General features: G+C 35.7%; 1 protein-coding gene and 1 long non-coding RNA gene across 23 annotated transcripts in view; both read left to right on the forward strand.

Moving 5' to 3' along the window:
* The window catches only part of ZNF148 (zinc finger protein 148), a 135,391-nt gene that overhangs the window by 97,860 nt on the left and 10,304 nt on the right, over positions 1–27,227 (forward strand). The gene's annotated exons all lie outside the window — the stretch shown is intronic.
* LOC145538863 (uncharacterized) lies at positions 16,081–27,017 on the forward strand. The gene is made up of 2 exons (XR_014077293.1): positions 16,081–18,730; positions 25,626–27,017. It is a non-coding gene; the product is annotated as an uncharacterized LOC145538863 (long non-coding RNA).

Genomic DNA, 27,227 nt, shown 5'->3' on the forward strand with positions numbered 1-27,227 from the left:
AAATAGTTAGCAGTAAAAAAGCTTTTGCATATATTGTTTATCCATTTTTAGATTGTCAAGAAAGTAATGTCACCTATCTGCTGAACCTTAAAGGTTGTGTGGCGAGAACAACTACCAGTTCTTACAGGCTTTGTTTTCCTTAGAGCCTCCCCCATCCTTTTGGATCTCTTTATACTGTCACCTCCAGTCTGCTAGCCTCTAAACCTATGTCTGTTCCATTTGCAAGATGGTTAAAAATCATTACCTGCTTGTTTGCTCTTGTTACCAATTAAGAAATCTTCTGTGGCTTTTAAAACCCAGAAACCTAACTTGGTTTGTTTTCAGACTGAAAAAAATTTAAACTCAGCCTGGACAGGTTATTATTACTTGATTGTGTGCTAAATTTGAACTGGCCTATGAGAAATACCATTTTAGGGCAGAGTACCAACGCTGATCCCTGAACATTTGATTGAAGCTCTGTTCTTTTAGCCTAAGGCACTGAAACTGTCAAAAGTCAGATATCCTTGGGACTGCTAATTTTGGCAATTATGGGAGATTTATATCTTTGGGGAGTATATTATAGATTTTGTGGATATGGGAGATAAGGTGAGGATTTGAAGCCAAGGTTGAAGATAATAATCCTGATGATTGTTTTGGTTAGGGTCAGAATTACTGGTAAGGTATACACCAAAGGTAAACATTCATCACTGGGGGATTTACCTTGTGATCAGGTGCCTGTATCTAAGGTGCTTTTTCCTTTGCATTTTCTAATGCATGTGTTCTTTCTCTCATCACTTTGTCACCATTTTAGTCTAAGGAAATTCCGTTTTATTGCCATGAGTAGGGTCTGGGGGTTTGAAGAGTAAAGAACTTTAATTTTATATTAATTTTCTGAATTCCTTCAAGTAGTTAGCCACAGAATACTTATTCTAATATTCTGACTATTACAGCAAATTATGGCTATTTTCTATAGTTGTGGCAATTTTCATAATGTTTTTTATTTTATTAGTAAAAATGTTATAAAATAATTTATATATTTGGGTAAGTTTTTATAAAGTGATTTTCTTCCCAAAATAAAAGGAATTTTGAAAATAAACCAAATCATTTAGAATTATACATATTTATTAGGTTTCTTTTCTCACAAAATTCTTTTTTAAGGGTTTAGATCTTGAATGTATGCAGTTCTGTAGATACAAATGTAGCAAGAAACACTGGAAAATCAGTCTTCTAAGTTGGCATTCTTAATATCTGAAAACATGCATTGATCTTCTTCTCCTCTTGAGTATGACTTTTATTCACAACCATATTAAATAGCTGAATGACAATATTATTATTATTTTTAAAACCAGTTGGGCTAGTGAGGTGGAGTCAGAGAGCATGTTGATTCACCCTTGACTAAGTTTGTTCAGCACTTTGTATTTCCTTCAGTATGGTTCAATTATTGACAAAAATTTACCTCTCATTATTTTGAAGACTTAACTTACCGTTTATTAGCATAATAGAGAAGTTTATTAAAAGAAAATGTTACAGACCTAGTTAAACTCGTTATTTGTGGCAAAGAAGGTACTGAATACCGTTTGGGATACTGAAAAGGTTGCATACAGTATGAGCTCCTGGCATTGTGATTGCTGAAGCCAGACAGCACTAGGGCAGACAGAGCTTGCCAAGAAAGATTAAGCAGGGAAGTACAGATTGCTGTTACTGACATTCTCTGATCTAACAAAGTTTTCAGAAGCCAGATTTTTTTTTCTTTGCAAAACTGTTAATAATTCATATTAAACGATATGATAATGTAAAACATAAAAGTTTTAAGACTATTTATTTAACAAAATATCTCAGAATATAAAAAAATCATACACATGCACATATGCATATATGTATAAAAACTATACCATAAGTTTTTTAAAGTATTTTGTTTGGGGGGATAGGAGAAGTCATCCAGAAAGTTAACTCCATTTAAACATACCTTAGAACTGAAATATAAAGAATCAGAGGATTTATAATGAAAGTTGTGTCGTTTTCAGTTAATTATATGCATTTTGTGTGTGTGAGTGTTCTTCCCCTCAAATCCATATAAAATGTTCTTTGTCAATTTTATAGTGTCTGTAGTTAAAAGAAAAATAGTGTAGTTAAAAGAAAAATGTTTACCATTTGTTTTGACAAGTTTGTAGTTTAATAAATTGGGAATCTCTTGAAGTAGCCTCATTCTTATTTATGTGTAATTATTGAATGGATGAACATGTGAATCACATGACTCACAATTTGACATATGCTATGCAAATAGTACCCGCCTGCCAATGCAGGAGATGTAAGAGAAGCAGGTTTGATCCCTGGGTTGGGAAGATCCCCCAGAGGAGGGCATGGCAGCCCACTCCAGTATTCTTGCCTGGAGAATCCCATGGACAGAGGAGCCTGGGGTCGCACAGAGTCAGACACGACTGAAGCAACTTAGCACACATGCATGCAAATAGTAGAGACAACATGTCCTTTAGGAGTTTGGTTGAAATAGACCAATGAGGATTTAGATTGTTGGCCCTGTGAGTTAAATTGAGTTCATGTGTTACGTGTGAGTCAAGTGTCATCACAGGAACTGTGAAGCAGAAGCATGATGGTAGCTAGGACTGGGGAAAAAAGATCTGGGATGTACTGAAGTTGGGAATTGTTAGGGAAGGATAGGTAGACAGATAAACAGATAATTTGGAAACACAGAACAGCAAGTTAAAAATCACGCAGACAAGAAGCCACTAGGATCATTGCAGATGCTGGATAACAGGAGAAGCAGTGTGTGAGATTTACTAGTTTAAAAGAATCAGGAGAAGGAGGTACTTTAAGATAGTTAAAAAGCTAGAAATTCCTAAAAGTCATCATTATCATAAACCTAATAATACTGTCAGATTTATTGAGTACCTGTTTTCTGCCAAACACTGTATTAAACACAGTACATAAATTATCTTGCTTTATCATCAGAGCAGTTCTGTGAAGAGGGTACTATTCCTTTTTTAAAAAATAGATAAGGAAATATAGGTTAAGATGATTAAGAAATCTGCCCTAGTGTATACATAGTTCAGTTAATGACATAGTTCAGTCTTCAGAGTTCTTGCTTGTAACTGCTATGCTATTGAAAGAGTAAATCAAGCACCAGGAAGATTTTTAGTTCACAAAAACTTTGGTTTCAAACATGGAGGTTTTAATTTGGAGAAGAGCCATTCCTGGGCCTAGCCTTACGGCTTGCATCAAGGCAGTTGGGTATGTCTGAATGAGAAAAGTCTGTGGATGTAGGAGTAAGAACAAAGGCAAGATGAATAACATGTAAAGGGCCATTCTGAGTAGAGCAGAAAGGGGTAGACTAGAAAGCGTGATTTTTGAATTATGTTGTTAAGCCTGAATGCCGAGCAAAGGGGTGTCAAATTTATCCTGTAAGCATTATAAAAAAGCAGTGCATATAACTGCCATGTTGGAGGAACGTTACTGTTTTGTGAAGAAAACTAGAAATTTGACAAGTGTGTTACTTTTTTGTTAACTATGTATAACTAATATGAGAAATTATAGCTTAGATAATTGCACATTTATTAATCAGGTATACTTTTAGTATTAAAAATCACTTTAAACAAATAAAACAACATTGTTAAGCTTCATGAAATATAGTATTACTTCAGTTTTCACCCAGTTTATGAGAAGTAGGCAAAATTTGGAGACCACTGAATATTACTGCGAAACAAAGAAAATTAATTTTGCTGGGCTTTAGAGCCTCTTTTTCTTTGAGCAGTTTAGGATGAACTAATTTTTAGAAAAAGGGCTGAAAAAGGTCTCCCAAAATTTAACTTCACATATAGAACTTTCTAATTTTTTAAATGTTACTTCTGACAGCAGTTTCTCATTTTTGATGTTTTGCTTTTTCTTTTTTAACCATTTTCAATATGGTTAGTCTAGAACAAGATAAGTTTCTCTACTCTTTCTCTTGTTGATTTGCCTTTCCTTAGTATGGCTTTTTCTCTGCCTCCTTCCTGCAAATTATTTTGCAAATTATTTTGCATTCTGCAGAAGATGAAGCTTTAAGACAGTTGAGTCTGGATCCGATGTTTTACAAATCCTTTGACATCATATTCTTTTGGAAGAATACTTAATTACTTCGTTTAAGTCAAGCACTTGAAGACCTTCAGGATTCTCCAGTTTTGAAGCTGCCTTTGGACAACAACTGCTTACTGTTCCAGAACCCAGTTGGGTGTATGTTAGATGACTACATTCATGACTTTCAGATCTTGAATTTATTAAGTTTCAGATGTCTGGATAGGCTGACAACACATTTTAAAAATTTGTTGATAAAGTTTTTTGTTTCACTGATGGACTTTGAATGACACTTAGGCTTAGAATTCATGTATTTTAGTATTATATTTTTTATTTGGCCCTTTTGGTGAAAGAGTAACTGACAAAATGTAGTATTTGATATGGACTCAGTCATGGCAAAGAAATTGGGTTTAAAATATTTAGGGCAATGTAAATTTGCTTATCAAGATCATTCATTTTTAATTTTTCTGGATACTTTTAAGATCTTTAGTTGTTGTTGATCTGAAGAGTCTCTGTTTTTTAAAAAAAATGCCTAAAGTGTCATCATTTTCAGCCCCCATCTGAACTTTATGAAAGTGTCTTGATATTTTTTGAAAGCAGCCACAACAATAATAATAGCCTCTGCATATTTTGTAATTTGTTTTGCTCTTCTATAGATCTTTTAGGGAGATGATGCTGTTATGAAAACTGGATTCATAGGACTGTCATCCTAATGTAGTACTAGGTAGTTACTTTACTGATAGATCCAGCTTCTCCCAGGGCTGCCTTTAAGCTGTTTGCTTTATTAGTTGTTGACAGAAGTACTTCTTACTCTTTATTTCCTGCTTGGCTATGTTAAAAAGCTGATAGACAAATTAAGCTTATTGACCGTCTCTCCCCCCCATCCTGGTATATTTTCATTCCTCTGTAAAATCTTTTACAAGGTCTAATTGATTCTTCTTTACCTAAATTTCATTAACTATTTTAACTTTTACTTTCTAAAAATATTTACAGAATTAATGCTTTCAGTGTGCTTTTTTCATTATTCCAAAAAATATATTCAGTCAGCTCTTAATTACCTTAGGGAATTGATCAGATTGTACATTATTTATTTAAAAATTAAAAAGACAAATGCAGCTGTGAAAAAATTATCATCAACACAAAAAGCGACATATTTATTGCTCTTGTTTGAATGACATGGTGTTCTATATAGGCTTGTTGTGCTTATATAATTGAGATACTCTCTTCATCCTTAAAAATCAGTTGGATATATTCTTGCCTACTTCATCTAGCTTTTAGTTCTTTATAGTTGGATAGAGGAGAGGGACATGGAGTCTGATCAGCTGAAACTCGAGGGTCTTAAGGTCTAACTTTATTCCTATAGAAAATATCCCTGTTCTTAACGTGCTTTATTTTTTATATGACAATTGGGGGAAAAGGACAATGGACTCATGGAACCTGGAACGGAAAGATACTTTAAAATGTTGGGGTCCAAACCTGACAAATGCAGGAGATTTCCTTATGTCAAAGCCATGGACGTAAATATTAGGGACTGGCCAGGAGACACTTGAGGAGCTGCTGTTAATGAGATGAGAAGCTAAGAAAGGGCGGAGAAGAGAATGATTGTTGTGGGGAGTGGTGGTGACCACCTATCAAAAGAATGCTTGATGCTCTGCTTAGTCACTGAGAGTTCTAGATTATTATTTAGTGGGAGAAATTGCTCAGTGGCTCAGTAATGTTACCTAGGCTTTTTTTGATATTAAAAAGATTGCCTCCAAGAGATAGACAATAGCAAAAACTCTTTTAGCAAAATAATATCTTTTGGGGTCATTTCTCCCCTTGTATTTCATGTGGTATTTTCTATCTCTAAGCTATTGCATTTGTATTGTTTTATGTTTTGGATGACAGTTCTTGAGCTGTAAATAAGTCCCTGAATATTTTGTATAAAGTTTGCATTAAATCATTAACTGTGATGAGTTGGGAGTTGAAACTGCTCTGTAACAGTCCTGATTTATTTGCTTAGCAGTATTTTGTTGTTGTTGTTATTCAGTTACTCAGTCATCTCTGACTCTTTGTGACCCCTAGGACTGCAGCACGCCAGGCTTCCCTGTCCTTCACCATCTCCCGAAGCTCATTCAGACTCGTGTCTATCGAGTTGGTGATGCCATCTTACCATCTCATCCTCTGTTGTCCCCTTTTCCTCCTGCCTTCAGTCTTGCGCAGCATAAGGGTCTTTTCCAATGAGTCAGTTCTTCACATCAGATGGCCAAAGTATTGAAGCTTCAGCATCAGTCCTTCCAATGAATAGTCAGGACTGATTTCCTTTAGGATTGACTGGTTGGATCTCCTTGCAGTCCAAGGGACTTTCAAGAGTCTTCTGCAACACCACAGTTCAAAAGAAAGCATCAGTTCTTCGGCACTCCACCTTCTTTATGGTTAACTCTCACATCCATACATGACTACTGGAAACACCATAGTTTTGACTGTACAGACCTTTGTTGACAAAGTAATCTCTCTACTTTTTTAATATCCTGTCTAGGTTTGTCATAGCTTTTCATCCAAGGATCAAGCATCTTTCAATTTCATGGCTGCAGTCACCATCTGCAGTGATTTTGGAGCCCAGGAAAATAAAGTCTGTCAGTTTCCATTGTTTCCCCGTCTGTTTTGCCATGAAGTGATGGGACCGGATGCCATAATCTTTGTTTTTTGAATGTTAAGTTTGTTTTTTTTTTAAGGACTGGAGAGCACCCGCAGGTCTTGAACTAGTCTGAGAGAGGGTAATTTGATCACTCTGTAGTCGAAGGAACTGCTGAGCTATGGCCAGCCCCTGAATGTTAAGTTTTAAGCCAACTTTTTCACTCTCCTCTTTCACTTTCATCAAGAGGCTCTTCAGTTCCTCTTTGCTTTCTGCCATAAGGGTACTGTTATCTGTATATCTCAGGTTATTGATATTTCCAGCTTGTGCTTCATCCAGCCCAGCGTTTCTCATGATGTACTCTGCATATAAATTAAATAAGCAAGGTGACAATATGCAGCCTTGATATACTCCTTTCTCAGTTTGGAACCAGTCTGTTGTTCCATATCCGGTTCTAACTGTTGCTTCTTTACTTCCATACAGGTTTCTCAGAAGGCAGATAAGGTGGACTGGTATTCTCATCTCTTTAAGAATTTTCCAGTTTGTTGTGATCCACACAGTCAAAACCTTTAGTGTAGTCAATAAAGCAGAAGTAGATGTTTTTCTGAAATTCTTTTACTTTTTGTATGATCCAGCTGATGTTGGCCATTTGATCTCTAGGTCCTCTACCTTTTCTACATCCAGCTTGAACTTCTGGAAGTTCCTGTACTGTTGAAGCCTAGCTTGGAGAATTTTGAGCATTATTTTGCTAGCGTGTGAAATGAGTGCAATCGTGCAGTAGTTTGAACATTCTTTGGCATTGCCTTTCTTTGGGATTGGAATGAAAACTGACCTTTTCCAGTTCTGTGGCCACTGCCGAGTTTTCCAAGATTGCTGGCATGCTGAGTGCAGCACTTTCACAGCATCATCTTTTAGGATTTGAAAAAGCTCAGCTGGAATTCCATCACCTCCACTAGCTTTGTTCATAGTGATGCTTCCTAAGGCCCACTTGACTTTGCACTCCAGGATGTCTGCCTCTAGGTGAATGATCACACCATTGTGGTTATCTGGGTCATGAAGATCTTTTCTGTATAGTTCTTCTATGTATTCTTGCCACCTCTTCTTAATATCTTCTGCTTCTGTTAGATCCATACTGTTTCTGTACTTTATTGAACCCATCTTTGCATGAAATGTTCCTTGGTATCTCTAATTTCCTTGAAGAGATCTCTGGTCTTTCCCATTCTATTGATTTCTTCCATTTCTTTGCATTGATCACTGAGGAAGGCTTTCTTACCTCTCCTTGCTGTTCTTTGGAACTCTGCATTCAGGTGGGTATATCTTTCCTTTTTTCCTTTGCCTTTTGTTTCTCTTCTTTTCTCGCTGTTTGTAAGGCCTCGTCAAACAACCATTTTGCCTTTTTGCATTTCTTTTTCTTGGGGATGGTTTTGATCACCACCTCCTGTACAGTGTTACGAACCTCCGTCCATAGTTCTTCAGGCACCCTATATATTAGATCTAATCCCTTGAATCTATATGTCACTTCCACTGTATAATCATAAGGGATTTGATTTAGGTCATACCTGAATGGTCTAGTGGTGGTACTCCCTGCTTTCTTCAATTTAAGCCCGAATTTTACAATAAGGAGTTCATGATCTGAGCCACAGTCAGCTCCCAGTCTTTTTTTTGCTGCCTGTACAGAACTTCTCCATCTTTGGCTGCAAAGAGTATAATCAGTCTGATTTCGATATTGACCACGTGGTGATGTCCATGTGTAGAGTCATCTCTTGTGTTGTTGGAAGAGGGTGTTTGCTATGAGCAGTGCGTTCTCTTGGCAAAACTCTGTTAGCCTTTGCCCTGCTTCATTTTGTACTCCAAGACCAAACTTGCCTGTTATTCCAGGTGTCTCTTGCAGTGCTTGGGTTTTAGATGAATTAATTAGCTATTAAACATTTTTTCCACTGCAGAAAAGTAACTTCTGAAACAAATCCCAGTCTTTTTTCCTGAAATGAAAAAATTGCTTTTGTAATGCGATATATTAGTGATCCCACTGTCTTACTCTAGTAGATGATGAGAGTCTGAACTAATGAACAAAACATTAATATAGCAGGACATTAGCAGTCTAATGAAATAACTTTGAAAGACATTTTAAAGGAAGAATAAATATAGATGAAGTTTAATAATTTAAATGGAAGGAAGTAAAGGAGCAAGACTTTTTAAGCTTTTATTGTAGAAGCTTGGTTTTCAAACAAAACCTTGCATGAAGCAATGTCAGTAGTCAAGGCAGATAATTTCAGATGATTTCCTTGACTCTTGATAAGTTGACAGATGTTTCCAATACTACTTAGTTGTTATGTATTCAAGAAAACAATGCCAGATTTCAAATGACTAAAGAATTAGCCTCTCTGGAACAACATAGTCAAGAATATTTTTTAAATGGAATTGTACACACTTTAAATGGCTGTGTGGTATGTAAATTAAATTTCAAAGCTTCTTTTAAAAAAGTACATGAGAAAACATATTTCAATATAAGTGCAGTGTGAACTGCACCAAGACGTGTTGTTACAGAGATATGTAATGGTGGAGAAAAATATATGTGGAGCAGAAAGAAGTTTAGTTGACCTAATTTACAAAACTTGAGAAAATGTATAGCATGGACGGAGGAGCCTGGTAGGCTGCAGTCCATGGGGTCGCGAAGAGTCGGACATGACTGAGCAACTTTACTTTCACTTTTCACTTTCGTGCATTGGAGAAGGAAATGGCAACCCACTCCAGTATTCTTGCCTGGAGAATCCCAGGGACGAGGGAGCCTGGTGGGCTGCCGTCTATGGGGTCGCACAGAGTCAGACACGACTGAAGCGACTTAGCAGCAGCAGTAGCAGCATAGCATTTAAAGCTTATGGCTATTCATTGTATTATATGATCAGACTTTTGTGGAGAATATTTGAATATATTATGTGTCATTGAGTTGGTAGATCAACAGCAAACTTCATTTGCTCTGGTGGTGGTGGAAGTTTTGTCTTGAATAGAAACTGAATATCCTGACTCTTGTACTGTACAACTATTTAATATCTTAAAATTGGTAAAGTTTTATTGGAAGTGTTTGTGTGTAGGGCCAAGGTTAGTTTTTTTTTTGTGAGAACGACCACTATCTACCACTATTATTTGAATATTGAAGAATGACTTTGGAAAATTAGCTTTTGCTGAAGATGTGAAAATTCAACCTACAAGGGGAAATCAGTACTTACAGTGAAGCTTCTACTGTGGTAAAGTCATTTTGACAGCTGTTAATGTTGAATCACAAAATGCTGCTTTATATACTTACCATGTTTTTACAAATTATAGGAAGTGCAATCTCTGTTCCCACACAAGTATGGGGCAGATATTTTCCAAGTTCAAGCTACACTCTGATCAGTTTTTGAACCTTTTTACAAATGCAAAGGAAATCTCCATATTTCAAAACTAATTAAATTGTAACTCTTCCTAATATTCAGTTGGAAATAATTAATCTGTGATGTGATAGTATGTTAAAAAGACAAATAATTAAGAAAAGAATCTAATAGATTTCTGTGTATCCCTTCCGAGTGTTGAATAATTCTTGAAATTACATTTTCATGAATATCAGTGCCTACCTTTGTGACAAAACAATTTCAAAGAATTCTTGTAAAGTTTCATTGCAAATTAGCATTAGCAAATAAACACTTGCAATTGACTTTGATGACAGGGAGTACTAGGTTAGAATCCCAATTCAGCAAGATGCAACCCTCTCATGTAAAAAAGATTTCCAGTCTTCTCATTAGTACATCTGCATGATGAAAAATTACATTCTGTCATCATCATCATTCTGTTTTGAATTTCAGCAGTAAAATATATGGACTTTTTTTGCCCTCTTGTTATGTGAGTATGTATACACTGTCCTTGATGTTACCTTTCTGCTCACAAAACTTAATACATTTGCCATTTGCCCTTTTAGAGCAAGTTTCCTGATCTCTGTCTAAGTTTATTCCTTGACTGTCCTACTCATTCTTAGGCTTCTGCTTTGTTGGCCATCTTGTCATTCATTCTTCATTACTGTTAGTCATGTTTTAGACCGTTGAATACTAAACCTCAGTCTCATGATTTCAGTTTCTCATTTTTGAAGCATTACCTCCTGCTCATGCCTTCTAGTACTTCAGTTTCAACAATTTTTTTGTCTCCACTAGCTCCTACAGTCTGGGGCTTCTGTGGGGGCTCAGACAGTAAACAATTCGCCTGCAATACAGGGGACCCAAGTTCAATCCCTGTTGGGCACGGCTGAGCAATTAATACATAGCTTCTACAGTCCAGTGATTCTACCTCCTTTTTAGTATCCCTTGTTTCCCTCATATCTTCATTACTTTTTTTACATAGTGTAAATCCTGTCATCATTTTTTTAAATCACTATTTTGCTTAGGTTCGAACCTCTTGTGCTCTCTCGTAGTTAGTACTCGCTTTGCTGAATTACAGCTTTGGTGGGAAATTTATTTTTTTCAAGTTATTATATTTATAGAGTTCAATAGATCGATCTTTTACTTCCAACAGGGTATAATTGAGATATAATTGACATGTAATCCTGTATAAGTTTAAGATGTACACCATAATGATTTGACATACATACATCATGAAATGATAAAGACGGTGTTTAGTGAGCATCTATCATCTCATATAGATACAAAATAAAAGGAAAACAAAAAGTTTTTCCTTGTGATGAGAACTTTTAGCATTTACTCTTCTAGCACCTTTCTTGTATAACATATAGCAGTGTTAATTATATTAATCGTGTTGTACCCCTATATCCCTAATATTTATAACTGAAAAGTTGTACCTTTTTTACCACTTTCATTGGCAAGTACAAAGATACTTCATTAGTATTGACTACACACATACACATTTCATCCCTGTGACTCATTTATTTTGTAACTGGAAGTTTGTACCTGTTAATTTTCCTCACCTTTTAAATTCATCCTCCACCCCTGCCACCCTCTGGCAGCCACCTGTTTTTTCTTTGTTATCTGTGACTCTGTATCTGTTGACTATGTTTGTTCATTTCTTCTGTTTCTTAGATTCCACGTATAAGTGAAATCATATAGTATTTATCTTTCTCTGACATATTTCACTCTGGCAGGGTTTTGTTTTTTTTTTTTTTTAATGGCTAAGTGATACTCCAGTGTATCTATCTAGGAATCTTCTTTTTACAGTAATCTATGGATGGGCACTTAGGTTACTTCACTGTCTTGGCTATTACGATTAATGCTGCAGTGAATGTAGGGTTGCATATATCTTTTAAAAATATTAGTGTTTTCCTTTCCTTTGGAAAGATAGCCAGTAGTAGAATTTCTGGGTCATATTGTAGTTCTAATTTTAATTTTTTGAGGAACCTTCATACTCTTTCTCGAGGTAACTGTAGTAGCTGTACCAATTTACATTCTCACCAACAGTGCACAGAAATTCCCTTTTTGTCATATCCTCACCAATACTTACTAGATAGATCTTGTCCTTTGATAATATCCATTCTGACAGGTGTGTGGTGATACCTCTTTGTGGTTTTAATTTGCATTTCCCTGATGATTAGTGATTATTAGTGGCCTTTTCATTTTGTTGATCATTTCTTTTGTTGTACAAAAACTTATAATTTAATGTATTGTGTCTTTCCCATTGGAAAGACACTGGAAGGGGGACCCAGGGCTTGGTTGAAACATATGGAGAAAATACCTACCGCGGAAAGGCACTGGTGGGGGCAGATTTGGTTTTTACCGAGAAATACCCAGGGCTCAGTTGAAAGACACCAAGATGGCTCCATTGTAGAAAGATGTAAGGAATGGAGCTCATACTTGCAAGTACCTAGTTAACTGGAGAAATTAAATCTTGTCCTAAATATTGTGGGGGCTCTTTAATGCATATGCAGTTAAAAATTAAAAGCTGGCTTGGTAAAATCTTAAGCAAGGCCTTCTAGGGGAAGCTCAGATTTCTCTGTCTTTGAGATGTAAAAGTCCTGTCTGATCTTTCTAGGTTGTTCTATTGTGTTTGTTTGTTTATATTAGGACTTCCCGTGCAGTGGTGAAGAATCTGCCTGCAATGTGGGAGACCCAGTTCGATTCCTGGGTAGGGATCCCCTGGAGAAGGGAATGCCAACCCACTCCAGTTTTCTTGACTGGAGAATTCCATGAACAGAGGAGCCTGGCAGGCTACAGTCCATGGGATCGCAGAGTCAGACACAACTGAGTGACTAAACTACTACTAGTCCCATTTGAAAAATGTAACTTTTTCCATCTCTAGAATAAAACAGAAAGCTGTGCTGAATTAGGTGCACTTTAAATTTTCAGTGGGCCGTTAATTCCTACTGAAATTTATTTCTTTAGTCTATTTCATTTTACCACTCATCTAGATGGGGTCCATTTTTCAGCTCATAGACCAGTTCCTGCTGCCTGTTACTATAATTAAAATTTTATTGGAATATAGCCATACCCATTCCTTTATCCAAGGGCTATGGCTATTTTCTCTCTATAACAGCTAAGTTGAGTAATTATGAAAAAGATTGTATGATCCTCAAAATCTAAAATATTTATTATTCAATTTCTTACAGCTTTATGCTTGCCAATCTTTCCCCAACATATTTTTACTTTCTCCTTTCTATAAATCTCCATTTTCTCCTACTTTCTCATGCTCAGCTGATTACTTGCTTTCTATTTCACTGAGAAAATGGAAATAATCAAAGAGAACTTTAATAAATTTCTAGTATTGTATCTATTCATTTATTAGTCAGAAAGTTTTGATCTTTTGGAGGAAGATAGGTTGCTAGTGATTTATTTTATTTTGCAAAGTAGCTTAAGATTTTCCCGTATTTTGTGTAGAGATACATATGGATAGTTCAAATTTTCATTATTTTTTTCATCTTTAAGGGATATACGTTTTGTTAACTTCAGACTTTTTTCATTATTTTAAATTGAGATATAATGTACATACAATAAGCTTTACTATTTTTAGTGTATATACTCTTAGTATATACATACATTGTATATGTAAAAGGATAAGCATACACATTTTTGTAACCCACTACTACAATCAAGATATAGAACAGTCTTATCACTCCCCAAAATTTCTGTGTATTTTTTAGTCAGCCTCTCCCCTACCCCTATCCTCTGGCAAATACTGATATATTTTTCTGTCTCCTTATTTTTGCCTCTTCCAGAATATCGTATAAATTGAATCACACGGTATGTAGCCTTTTGAGTCTGGCTTCTTTCACTCATCCTAGTGCATTTGAGTCATTCCTGCTGTTGATGCATGAGTAATTAATTTTTTTTATTGTTGATCAGTATTCTGTTGTATGGATATATATCACAGTTGGTTCATCCATCCCCCAGTTGAGATATATTTGGGTTGTTACCAGTTTTTGGTGATTATGAATAAAGTTTCCATAAACATTTGTTACAAAAATTCGTGAACAGCTTTTTTTGCAAACATATTTTCATGTTGCTTGGGAAACTAAGAGTGGACTTGCTGGGTGATATGGTAAGTGAATGGTTAATTTTATAAGAAACCACTGAACTGTTTTGCAAAGTGATTGTACCATTTTGCATTCCCATAGTGACTTAGAATTCCAGTAGATCTGTGTCATTGACTTCCCTTAACATTGTTAGATTTCTTTATTTTAGACATTGTAATAGGTGTGTACTAGTATCTCATGGTTTTAATTTGCATTTCCCTAAGGATCAAACATGTTGAGTATTGTACTTTTATGTTCAATATTAGCTTCATATTTCTAACTTTTGTAAAATAAAAAAGAGTAAAATGGTAATGAATTTACATTAATGTAAGTATTTTCTGAAATATGCAGAAATCCAAAAACAAAAATTTGCCAAAAATATTAGACTTTATTTTTCTGCCTTAAGTATTGAGCATAAGTTTTATTAATAGTATATATTTCAAAGAACAGTGTGAATATTTTTACATTTAGTACATAATAAACTATTCCTACCTAACATCTGTTATCTAAAAAAATTGCTTAAACTGTTTCACATAAATCAGTGTTAGTACCAACCTGAAGCACCAACATAATTTAAGTGGAAGATATGGAAGATAAATTACCTTTTTAGAAAATACTTTTAGTATGTGACTTATTTTTAATTATATAGGATGTAATTTGTCAGATTTGTGCTCTGCTTGCAACAGTTAGATGATATTACCACATTATTTGTTAAGTTAATGATGCATTCTCAATTAGCAATGACCCTCATTCATAATGCATAATCTAAAAGTATACAATGAACTTCATAGAGACCTGATAATATCAGAGAGAATGGGTTATATAAAAATTTAGAACTTATATTGTGAAAGTATATAGTTGTTGGCACTAAGTATTAAATTTTAGCTATAAAAATAATTCCTTGGTTTGATATAAAAAACCCAGGCTCAGGTTGGCTTAATCCACTTGGGGATTTAGGTTATCATCCTCCCCAGTATGTGCTCAGAAAGAGGGTGAACCCTCTTTAAAAGAAGATATCATCCAGAGCTTGTACAACTTTTTACATACAGTATTTTGCATTCAGTCAAAAATTACAGTGCATGCCAAGTGATAGGATGGAATCACAGAAAGGCAAGAGGAAAAAAAGATAATGAAAAAATCTCTAAGGTGATCCAGATTTAGAAGCATCAGAGAAGGGCTTTAAAACTTCAACTATGACTAATATGTTTTAAAAAAAAATAATAGAAAAGGCATAGGAAATAGAGAAAAAGAGAATTTTACTAAAGAATTGTAAACTGTGAAAAAGAAGCAAAAGAAAATTCTAGAACTGAAAAATATAATAATTGATATAGAGAACATAGCACATAGGTTTAATGGAATAGTAGAGGCAGTAAAAGAGAAGATTAGTGAAATGGAAGACATCAGTAGAAAATACCATAGAAAAAAATGAAAAAAAGACTTGTGGGATATAATCTTTCTTAACTGGGATATAGAAAGTGTTACATATAATAGAAAATTTTAAAATGGGTTCATTAAGACCTTTTGTTCCTTATAGACACCATTAAGAAAGTGAAAATAAATCTGATAACTATGTACAGAATTGCTACCGATCTATTAAGAAAAACACAAACTAGTAGAAAAGAGTGCAGAGTGCTTGAATAGATACTTTATACACCAAAAAAGGATACCTGAGTGATCAAGAAACATATGAAAGGGTATTCAGTTTCATTAGCCACCAGCAAAATTACTTAAGATTACAATTTGATACCACTTGCATATACTTCAGAATGGTTAAATGAAAAATACAGGTGGTACAAAGTACAGTAGATCCTCTGTATCTGCAGTTCTGCATCCATGGGTACAGCCAACCAGAGATCAGAAATACCACATGATCTGCAGTTGATTGAAATTTGGCCTCTGGGGGATTTTGGTATCCACGGGGATTCCTGGATCCAAGGGACTACTTGGTTACTGGATACTAAGGGATGACTGTACTTTAAAGGTTGTGGAACTTTATACAGTTGGAGCTCGAATATTATGCTGGTGGGTATGTAAGTTGGCACATCCATTTTTAGTAAACAGTATCTACCAAGGCTGCACATGTATGAACTCCTTGATATGTCATTTTCACTTGTAGTTTAACTCTATAGTGTGTGTGTGTGTGTGTGTGTGTGTGTGTGTGTGTGTGTGTGTGTGTGTGTGTTCATCAGGAGGCATGTAACAGAATGTTAAGCCAGCATTGTTATGAATAGCCCTAAACTGGGAACAACCCAGATTTCCAGTCAAGAGTTAAATAAATAAATTGTACATTCGTATGAGAGAATGCTAGACACAACATTATAGATAAATCTTAAAACCATAACATTGACTGAAAGAAGCCAGACACAAAAGAATACGTACTATATGACTCCCTTTGTGTGAAGTTCATAAACAAGGCAAATGTATTACCTGTTAGAAATCAACATAGTAATTACTAATGGAGAAGGAGTAGGAGTGCCTCTTCAGTGCCTGTAACTCTTAAGTTCTATTTCTTGTTTGGGATGCCTGTTACACAGATGTGTTCACTCTGAGAAAATTCATCAGACTGCATTTTTACTTGGTGTACTTTTGTGTAGGTTATATTGCATGTCGAGAAATTTGTTTTTAAAATATGATGAGAGTACCTTCTGTATATTTTTAAAATATGCTTTAAAATTTCCATAATAGGCAGTTAAGGCAGAACTAATATTGATATTGGAAGTTGGATAGTGGTTATTTTTGAGAGATTAATGGCCAAGTGAGGTTTCATGAGGCACTTAGGAGATGCTGATATGTTCTATTTTTTTATTATGGATGCTTGTTACAGGCATTAGTAGGATTTGTGAAAATTCAATGAACTGTGATTATGATTTGATTGCTTTTCTGTATCATCGTTATTATATTCCAGTAAAAAGTTCACTTGATAGTAAGAAAGGAGGAAAGAATTAGTTGAAACAAAATTTGCCTAGTGCTGATAATTATTTAAACTGAGTGATGAGTACATGAGGGCTCTTCAGAGTCTTCTCTCCTTTTATGTATGAATTGAAGATATTCATAATAATAATTAAGGTAAACTATAGGGACAGAGCAGATAATTGTTTGCCTGGAGAATGGGGAAGGAAATGACAGAGGGCAAGGAGGAAGGGATTATGTAGAACAACAGGAAACTGTGGTTTTAGGTAAATTCATGATGCTTATTGTAGTGATGTTTTCAGAGTTGTATTATTTTGTGAAAACTCATCAAATAGTCAAATAGTGTAAAAAAGGAAGCAGACTTAGGTTTCTACCGATCCACTACTATCATTTTCATGGACATTTCCCAGCAGACACTTAGTACTTGCTAAATGAATTGATGAAAGCCTGGATTAGTTGATGTGTTTATTGATCCACATTTGGGATTGCTCTGAGATAACAAATGAATTTGATGCTAAAATTAAGCCACTAGGGTTCATTATTACCCTGACTCTGGGCGGAAGTTTCCTAGCCTTGCCAAATGAGGATAATTTACTTGACAAGAACAGAGTTGATTTAAATATAAGAGTGCCCAGCATGTGTTTGGTGCGTAGTAGGTGCTCTATAAAATTTTAAAATAATGACATAAATAAGACACATTCTAGGTTGGAATGTGATTTCACCTGCAAGGTGATACTTTAAAAAATAGAGTGCTTGGAGCAGACCACTTCATACCATGTCCCTGGAACCTGTAGTGCTTGTTCCTTCTCTTTAGCTATTTAACTGACAGCTGAATTCAGAAAAGGTAGCTGTTGAAATTGTCACTGATTGAGTCAGACTACCTGGATTCTTTGTGTGAAAGTTCTGTTGTGTTCCTGTTCAAATTAAAGCATCTATTAATACACTGTACTTATCAGATACTTTGTATGTGAGTAAAAGTGTAGGTTGCACTTAATATAAAAAGGCAAATCACAGTATTATGGCAGAACAATAGAGACAGTGTTAAGGGTGGGCAGACAGTTAAAGGATCTTGATTAGCTCTGATGAGAAGGATTTTATTGATGAACAGAGTATTTGCTGAGAGAATAGCCCTTCATTCTTTGATACCCTAGTTAATTTAAAAAAAAAAACAAAGCAAGAATGAAAGCTAATATGTATTTGTGCAGTCTTATGTGAAGACAGTGCCACAAATAAGAAAGAAAATAAACTGATGATGAGTTTCTTTTAAGGGATGGGGTATAAAGGGATTCAATATAGAGTCTATTGATTTGATAACCCCCTATTGTTCTTAATGTGGTCTTAACTGTTGAACTTTTATTCTAGAACACTTTTCTCAAGAAGTAGCTGGAAATTAGGGATTTATATTAAGTTCAAAAATAGATGGACTAATTTAAAATGTTTGTAAGTCAGGATAATGTTAGCTCACTGCTATTTTAAATCTGTTTTACCTTTTGAGATTCTAACTTAAATTTCTTTTTAGTGAGGATGTCTATCCAGCCATTTTACTAATTTAAAAAAATGTTTTAACCACATCTGTGGATGATAGACTTTTGTGTGATAGTCTGAATTAGTTTTTTAAATAAATAGAAAGTAGTTACATATGTTATATATGCAAGCTCTGGAAGATGATGAAAGACAGGGAAGCCGGGCATGCTGCAGTCCATTGGGTTGCAAAGAGTCGGACATGACTGAGCGACTGAACAACAACATATGCCACATTTGGATGGTGTTTATTGTTAAATAATATTACTTTAAGTTTTTCTAGGTGCCATCATTGGGACATCCATCACTTAGTGTTAATATGCTTAGATATTAGTACAAGTTGTATATTGGCTGACAGAAAAATGAAATGTGGAAATTGCCATAATTATATGGTGTTCACTTATTTTCAGAATTAGGACAGTGTTTGTTGTTTTGATTTTGTTTTCTTCCAATGGTTCCTAGACCAACTTCCAAATTTTTAAAACTTTGTATAGCGTGTCAGGGATGTTGCTCTTACTAGATAGAGGTAATTGATAATTTTTTAGCATTGTTTGTCTCAAAAAAGGAATCTATAATCTAATCTATGTAGCCTAAAACATAGTTTCCCACCTGTCATTTGCTATTTCATTCTAAGAAAACTAGAGCATTTAAAAAATTATGCTATAAATGTGTAATTTCACAGCTCTACCAAAGAAAAGAAGCCCAGAAAAAAAATGAAACAATTCCTTCATTTTTTTTTTTTGTAGGGGGCAATGGTGACCCCAATGTGTTATTTTTAAATGGGCAAACATTGCCAGTTTCTTTCTAAAGTAGAAAATGCAGACACTGAAATTTCTCCCCGAAACTGTTCTATACTTATGGAAAAGTGGGATTTAAAAAATTTGCTACCCACAGAAATTACTACTGTCATTAGTTAACTTAAGGCCTTTTGGGTTTTTACCAGTTTAACTGACATTGCTTCATGTTACTGTGGCAATTTCACAGTTTTTATTTAATAACATAATTTGTACTTCATTGGTTGTGGTTTCAGTCTCAGATGATTTCCTATAAAATATAGTTCCTGGGACTTCCCTGGCAGTCCAGTGGTTGACTCCATGCTTCTAATGCAGGGGGCATGGGTTCAGTCCCTAGTTGGGGAACTAAGATCTCATATCTATGCCATGCAGCATAACCAAGAAAATAAATAAATCAGTTCAGTTCAGTCGCTCAGTCGTGTCCAATTCTTTGCAACCCACAGCACGCCAGGCCTCCCTGTCCATCACCAGCTCCCGGAGTTTACCCAAACTCATGTCCATCGAGTTGGTGATGCCATCCAGCCATCTCATCTATCATCCCCTTCTCCTCCTGCCCTCAATCCTTCCCAGCATCAGGGTCTTTTCCAATGAGTCAACTCTTCGCATGAGGTGGCCAAAGGATTGGAGTTTCAGCTTCAACATCAGTCCTTCCCAATGAACACCCAGGACTGATCTCCTTTAGGATGGACTGGTTGGATCTCCTTGCAGTCCAAGGGACTCTCAAGAGTCTTTTCCAACACCACAGTTTAAAGGCATCAATTCTTCGGCCCTCAGCTTTCTTCACAGTCCAACTCTCACATCCATACATGACTCCTGGAAAAACCATAGCCTTGACTAGATGGACCTTTGTTGGCAAAGTAATGTCTCTGCTTTTTAATATGCTGTCTAGGTTGGCCATAACTTTCCTTCCAAGGAGTAAGCGTCTTTTAATTTCATGGCTGTAGTCACCATCTGCAGTGATTTTGGAGCCCAAAAAAATTAAGTCTGCCACTGTTTCCACTGTTTCCCCATCTATTTGCCATGAAGTGATGGGACCAGAAGCCATGATCTTAGTTTTCTGAACGTTGAGCTTTAAGCCAACTTTTTCACTCTTCTCTCTCACTTTGATCAAGAGGCTTTTTAGTTCTTCTTCACTTTCTGCCATAAATACATATGCACATATACATACACACACACACACATAAATATATATAGTTTCCTGTGTAGTATATGGGTTCTTCTTAGACTGATAAATGAACTTTCTGATCTCCTATATGCCAAGGATATTCTTATTTCTTTTTGTTTGTTTGTTTTTTAATTTTACTGGTACCTTCATCTTATTATAGAAAGTTTCCTTGTACTATCTGTTTACAGTCACACATGACTTCTTTCACTCCCTCTCCTCCATAATTAACTCCTGACAAACACTAATGTGTTTTCCATCTTTATAGTTGTGCCATTTTGAGAATGTTAGATAAATTTAATCATGCAGTAAGTGACCTTCTTATTTCTTATATGCTTTGAAGTTTTAAGCAAGTTACTGGGAGTGTGATTATGTTTCTGTATAATTATTTCAGTAATCCTCCTTGTTTCCTGTTTTCCTGAATTGTCTGTCTAGCTTAAGGATATTTTCATTTGGGATATATAGCCCAGTCACTGGGTTTTAACTGTAATCAATATGTTAATATAATGATAATCATTTACATCAGCCTCTTAAGTTGTGTTTATAATAGCTCATATCTATTGAGCTATTAAAATTTGCTAGATTTTTCTTAAGCAAAGACTAGTTACTCACACAGGTTATCTCATTTAACATTTAGCTCCAATATGTGTTTTATTAATATTTTCGCTTTACAGATGAGAATATCAAGAAGAGTTTAAACAACATGCTCAATGTCTCACAGTTAACAAATACTGAGACTAGCACTAAAACCCAGCTAGTCTGGTTCTAGAATCTATAATCTTAAGTACTTATAGTGGTTCTCATAGTAATGAATAATCTTTTTTGATTAGTATAATATGTGCTATACTTGTAAATTTTATTTTCTCTGCTTTTATGACTTACTAAAGATAGAAAATCCCTTCTGTTACCAAGTATGTATTACTAGGCCATGTGAACATAGTCATAGATATCATAATACCTAAATATTATAATATTTTATTATATATTATTATATTTGATGTCATAATATCTAAATAATATAAGTATTTTGACCTAGGTTTTATGAAGACTTCATTATGAAAATGATTGCCATTTTCATTCTGATTACTAAGAACAGTAGGTACTATTTCTTCAGTGTAAAGCACTTTAGATTCACTATTATGATGAAGAATTGTTTTGGGGGAGGAGTTATAGGAGAAAATGATCCTGGGAGGAGAAAAAGCATGACAGTACTAGGAATTGAAAGAAGGCTTTGACTAGAGCTCAGAAGGTGAACAGGAGTATTGTAAAGAAAGATCAGATATGAGAGAAAGATGCGGGGACCAGATGGTGATGGACTACCGCATGTGTGTGTGTGTGTATTGATCCTAGGAACTGTAGGCTTTATACATGATCAGATTTACTTAATGTTAACAAAATCTAGCTGTGGTGTGGAATTGGAAAGAGACGAGAGTGAATCACAAAGAGACTACTGTTAGGAAGATATTATATAGTAGTCCAGGCCAGAAGATGAGAGTATCTTGGACTTGGGTGATGACAGTGGGAAGTAACGGAAAGAAGTGGCAGATTTGACAGGTACTTAGTAGGTAGAATCAGTAGGTCAGTAATGTGTTAACCAGTTGAATATGGAGGGGGTAGAAGAGAAAAGTTGTGTAGGCCTCTGGTTTGCAAAACTAGATGGATGAAATTCCCTAATATTTACCCATATTTTAAGTAAGAATTCATACAAAGAGGGAATCTGGATAAGAACTAAGCTGTGGGTTGAAGATCACTAGTGTGGAATATAATATATTTGAGATCCCTGAGTGTCATCGAAGTGTAGGCAATTTGGATGCATGATCTCAAGCTCAGAGTTGAGAGTAATTAAACCAATGGAAATAGATGAGTTTCCCTTCTTGCCAAAGAAAAGGATATAGAAGGAGAAAAGCAGGGAGTTTAGAAGGAAGCCATAAAGAACTAAAATATTTCATGGTTGGAGGGAGGAGAGTGAACTGAAAAGAGCATTGATATTGAGAAGGAGCCGTTAGAGAGGTTGAAAGAGCATGAATGTCATAGTCAAGGAAAAAGTAAGGGATCACCTGGATTGAATCCTGCTAAGAGGTCTGCTATGATAACTGAAAAGATTTGGTTGTATTTAGTAACCTGAAGGTGATCTTCATTTGATAACCATTTCAACCATTTTGATAAAGTAAGTACAGAAGCTAGATTAGAATGATTGAAAAGGAAGAAGCAGATTAGTTGAAACTACCAAAAGTCAGATTAACATATTAAGTCATTGTGAGCTATTTTGTTTATAAAACTTATGTCCTTATCAGTTTCTTGTATATAATTTTCCCTAATATTTACACATATTCTATAAGAATTCTTTTCCTTAAACAACTCAGTGTCAAGTTACCAGGAAGAAACACTGCAGTGGGAAAAAAGAAAACACTGCAACGTGGTCTCATTGATAACTGGTAAAAATGAAATTCCAGGCTCCTTGGGTATTGGAAAATTATCATTAGCAGAACAGCCTGAGATTGTTTCTTCTTCACTGTGTTATTGCTTTCCTGAATTGCAAACAGTATTTACAAAATTCTTGGTATTTTTCATGTAAACAAACCTTTCCTGTTCACCTTAAAGTCACTCAAGTGCTGTATAGATTGTCTTCCTTTTCCAGTAGAGAGGCTCTGGTTCTTAAGGGAGAAATAATAAAGGGGTTTTTCTCCTAAAGAAATTTAACTCAAGTGTTTTTGTTTCTTAAGGAAAGATTTACCAGTCATTTTATTTTCATTTCTATTTAAGAGATATATGAGAGTACCAGAGTTGGGAAGAAGATACAGAGCACATTATCACCATTATTTTTAACATAATATTTGAGAATAGTAGCTGGCAGAAGTGGCAAGAGAAAAATATTATAGGTTAAAAATAACTTTCTGCAAACAATATTATTGTAAACTTGGAAAACCCATGAGAGTCAACTGAAAATGACTGCAAACCAGCAAATTCACTAAAACTGCCAAAAACCATATACTTTGTATGTAAATAACACACACAGTAGAAGATATAATGGAAGAAAATAACCCTTTTATAATATCACAATAAGAAATGTGGAAAATTCTGTATTGAGAAATTATTAAAACTCTATTGAGGACACAGAACAAAACTTTATCCCCTTTCCCTTTCTTTTTTTCAGTTAGAAGAGGCAACTTCATAAAGTTCATAAAGTGTATCAGTTTTCCATACGTTAACATAAACATTTCAGGCAACTGTCCCTTCCTCTCACCCCAGATATTAGACAAGCTAATGCAAAAAAGCAAAGTGGCTGTCTGAGGAGGCCTTACAGATAGCTGGGAAGAGAAGCGAAGCGAAAAGCAAAGGAGAAAAGGAAAGATATTCCCATCTAAATGCAGAGTTCCAGAGAATAGCAAGGAGAGATAAGAAAGCCTTCCTCAGCGATCAGTGCAAAGAAATAGAGGAAAACAACAGGTTGGGAAAGACTAGAGATCTCTTCAAGAAAATTAGAGATACCAAAGGAACATTTCATGCAAACATAGGCTCGATAAAAGACAGAAATGGTATGGACCTAACAGAAGCAGAAGATATTAAGAAGAGGTGGCAAGAATACACAGAAGAACTGTACAAAAAAGATCTTCACGACCCAGATAATCACGATGGTGTGATCACTCACCTAGAGGCAGACATCCTGGAATGTGAAGTCAAGTGGGCCTTAGAAAGCATCACTACGAACAAAGCTAGTGGAGGTGATGGAATTCCAGTTGAGCTATTTCAAATCCTCAAAGGTGATGCTGTGAAAGTGCTGCACTCAATATGCCAGCAAATCTGGAAAACTCAGCAGTGGCCACAGGACTGGAAAAGGTCAGTTTTTGTTCCAATCCCAAAGAAAGGCAATGCCAAAGAATGCTCAAACTACCACACAATTGCACTCATCTCACATGCTAGTAAAGTAATGCTCAAAATTCTCCAAGCCAGGCTTCAGCAATACGTGAACCGTGAACTTCCAGATGTTCAAGCTGATTTTAGAAAGGGCAGAGGAACCAGAGATCAAATTGCCAATATCCGCTGGATCATCGAAAAAGCAAGAGAGTTCCAGAAAAACATCTATTTCTGCTTTGTTGACTACGCCAAAGCCTTTGACTGTGTGGATCACAATAAACTGTGGAAAATTCTGAAAGAGATGGGAATGCCAGACCATCTGACCTGTCTCTTGAGAAACCTGTATGCAAGTCAGGAAGCAACGGTTAGAACTGGACATGGAACAACAGACTGGTTCCAAATAGGAAAAGGAGTATGTCAAGGCTGTATATTGTCACCCTGCTTATTTAACTTATATGCCGAGTAAATCATGAGAAACTCTGGGCTGGAAGAAACACAAGCTGGAATCAAGATTGCCAGGAGAAATATCAATCACCTCAGATATGCGGATGACACCACCCTTATGGCAGAAAGTGAAGAAGAACTAAAGAGCCTCTTGATGAAGGTGAAAGAGGAGAGTGAAAAAGTTGGCTTAAAGCTCAACGTTCGGAAAACTAAGATCATGGCAGCTGGTCCCATCACTCCATGGGAAATAGATGGGGAAACAGTGTCAGACTTTATTTTTTTGGGCTCCAGAATCACTGCAGATGGTGATTGCAGCCAGAAATTAAAAGACGCTTACTCCTTGGAAGGAAGGTTATGGCCAACCTAGATAGCATATTAAAAAGCAGAGACATTACTTTGCCAACAAAAGTCCGTCTAGTCAAGGCTATGGTTTTTCCAGTGGTCATGTATGGATGTGAGAGTTGGACTGTGAAGAAAGCTGAGCACCGAAGAATTGATGCTTTTCAACTGTGATGTTGGAGAAGACTCTTGAGAGTCCCTTGGACTGCAAGGGGATCCAGTCAATCCATCCTAAAAGAGATCAGTCCTGGGTGTTCATTGGAAGGACTGATGTGGAAGCTGAAACTCCAATCCTTTGGCCACCTCATGCGAAGAGTTGACTCATTGGAAAAGACCCTGATGCTGGGTAGGATTGGGGGCAGGAGGAGAAGGGGACGACGGAGGATGAGATGGTTGGATGGCATCACCGACTCGATGGACATGGGTTTGGGTAAACTCCGGGAGTTGGTGATGGACAGAGAGGCCTGGCGTGCTGCAATTCATGGGGTGGCAAAGAGTCAGACACAACTGAGTGACTGAACTGAACTGAACTGAATTCAGAAGTGTTTTGAAAAGTGAACAAATAAGACAAACCAGAGAAAAATAAGAACAATGAGGGGGATTGTTGTTCACTCACTAAGTCATGTCTGACTCTGCAACCTCATGGACTGAAGCATGCAGAGTGATTAGTCCTACCAAATGATAAAGTATATCATAAAGTTTTAAAAACTAAAATATGTTGGTTCTGGCTTATTAATAGTCTGATAGAATAGAATATAAAGTCTGGAAATAGACCTGTAGAACTTACTTGTATATGATTATGATAAAAAAGTGGTCAAGTAAAGCTGAACCTTGTAGTAAATTATGTTGGAAAACCAGGATAGCCATCTGGAAAGACAGAGTTTTATCCATCACATTCTACCTCAGGATGAACTCCAAATGTATCAGATTTAATGTAAAAGATTAAACTACCTATGTGTCATTAAAAATATGGACAGATTGGAATGGGAAAACTCTGAAAGTACTCAAAATTTAGTATCTATAAAATAAATGTTTGATAATTCATCTATGTAAAGGTCGCACTAATGGGAAAGAACCCGCCTGCCATTTTAGGGGACATGAGAGATGCGGGTTCAGTCCCTGGGTGGGAAAGATCCCCTGGAGGAGAGCATGGCAACCCACTCCAGTATATTCTTTCCTGGAGAGTCCCATGGACAGAGGAGCCTAGTGGCCTCAATCTGTAGGGTCACAAAGAGTCGCACACCAAAAATAACCCACAGAAAATAGTTTTAGAACTCATACAGTCAAAAGACCAGTCTCTTTAATAAAGCTCTTATAAATCATCACGAGAAAGATTAGCAACCTAGTTTAAAAAAATAAAAGGTGAAAGATAGATACAGAAAGTTCATAGAAAAATGACATATAAGATGGTCAACCTCATACTGAAATACTGTTTTTTCATGTATTAGATATGAAGTCATCAAGACGTTTAACAACATAGTAGTATATGGCACGGTTATAGGGGAAACAGTCACTCATACATGGGTGGTGAAATATACATTAATATCTCCATGGAGACGAATTTGGCAGTGTATTTCAAAATCACAAAATTTTTTTATTATTTGACCAGAAATTCTGAGAATTTACCCTACAAATGTACCTGTAAATGTATGAATTAATATATTGACAGGGTATCTATTACAGCATTATTTATGATAGAAAATATTTGGAAATAATAAGGGACTGGTTAAATAACTTGTATTTCCATCAGTGAAAGATATCAGTTGTCAGAATGAATGAGCTAATTCTTTTTCTACTGACAGGATCTCTAAACACAATAAAATATGCTATATTCACATAGGAAAGAGCGAAAAATTATAAAAAGAATATGTACTTATTTTTCTTTATGCTTATGCCAAGAAACTGGAAGGAAACAGACCCCCAACAAGTAAATGTGGGTACCAATGGAGGGGCAAAGATAGGAGGAAAACCTTTTCCCATATACCTCTCTCTATTGTTTTGTGTTTTTGTGTGTGTGTGTGTTTTTTTAACCATTTAAGTATGTGATCTAATCCATAAACAAGG

This window comes from Giraffa tippelskirchi, chromosome 2, assembly GCF_054371585.1.
Source record: "Giraffa tippelskirchi isolate mGirTip1 chromosome 2, T2T-mGirTip1v1.2.pri, whole genome shotgun sequence".
NCBI lineage: Eukaryota > Metazoa > Chordata > Mammalia > Artiodactyla > Giraffidae > Giraffa > Giraffa tippelskirchi.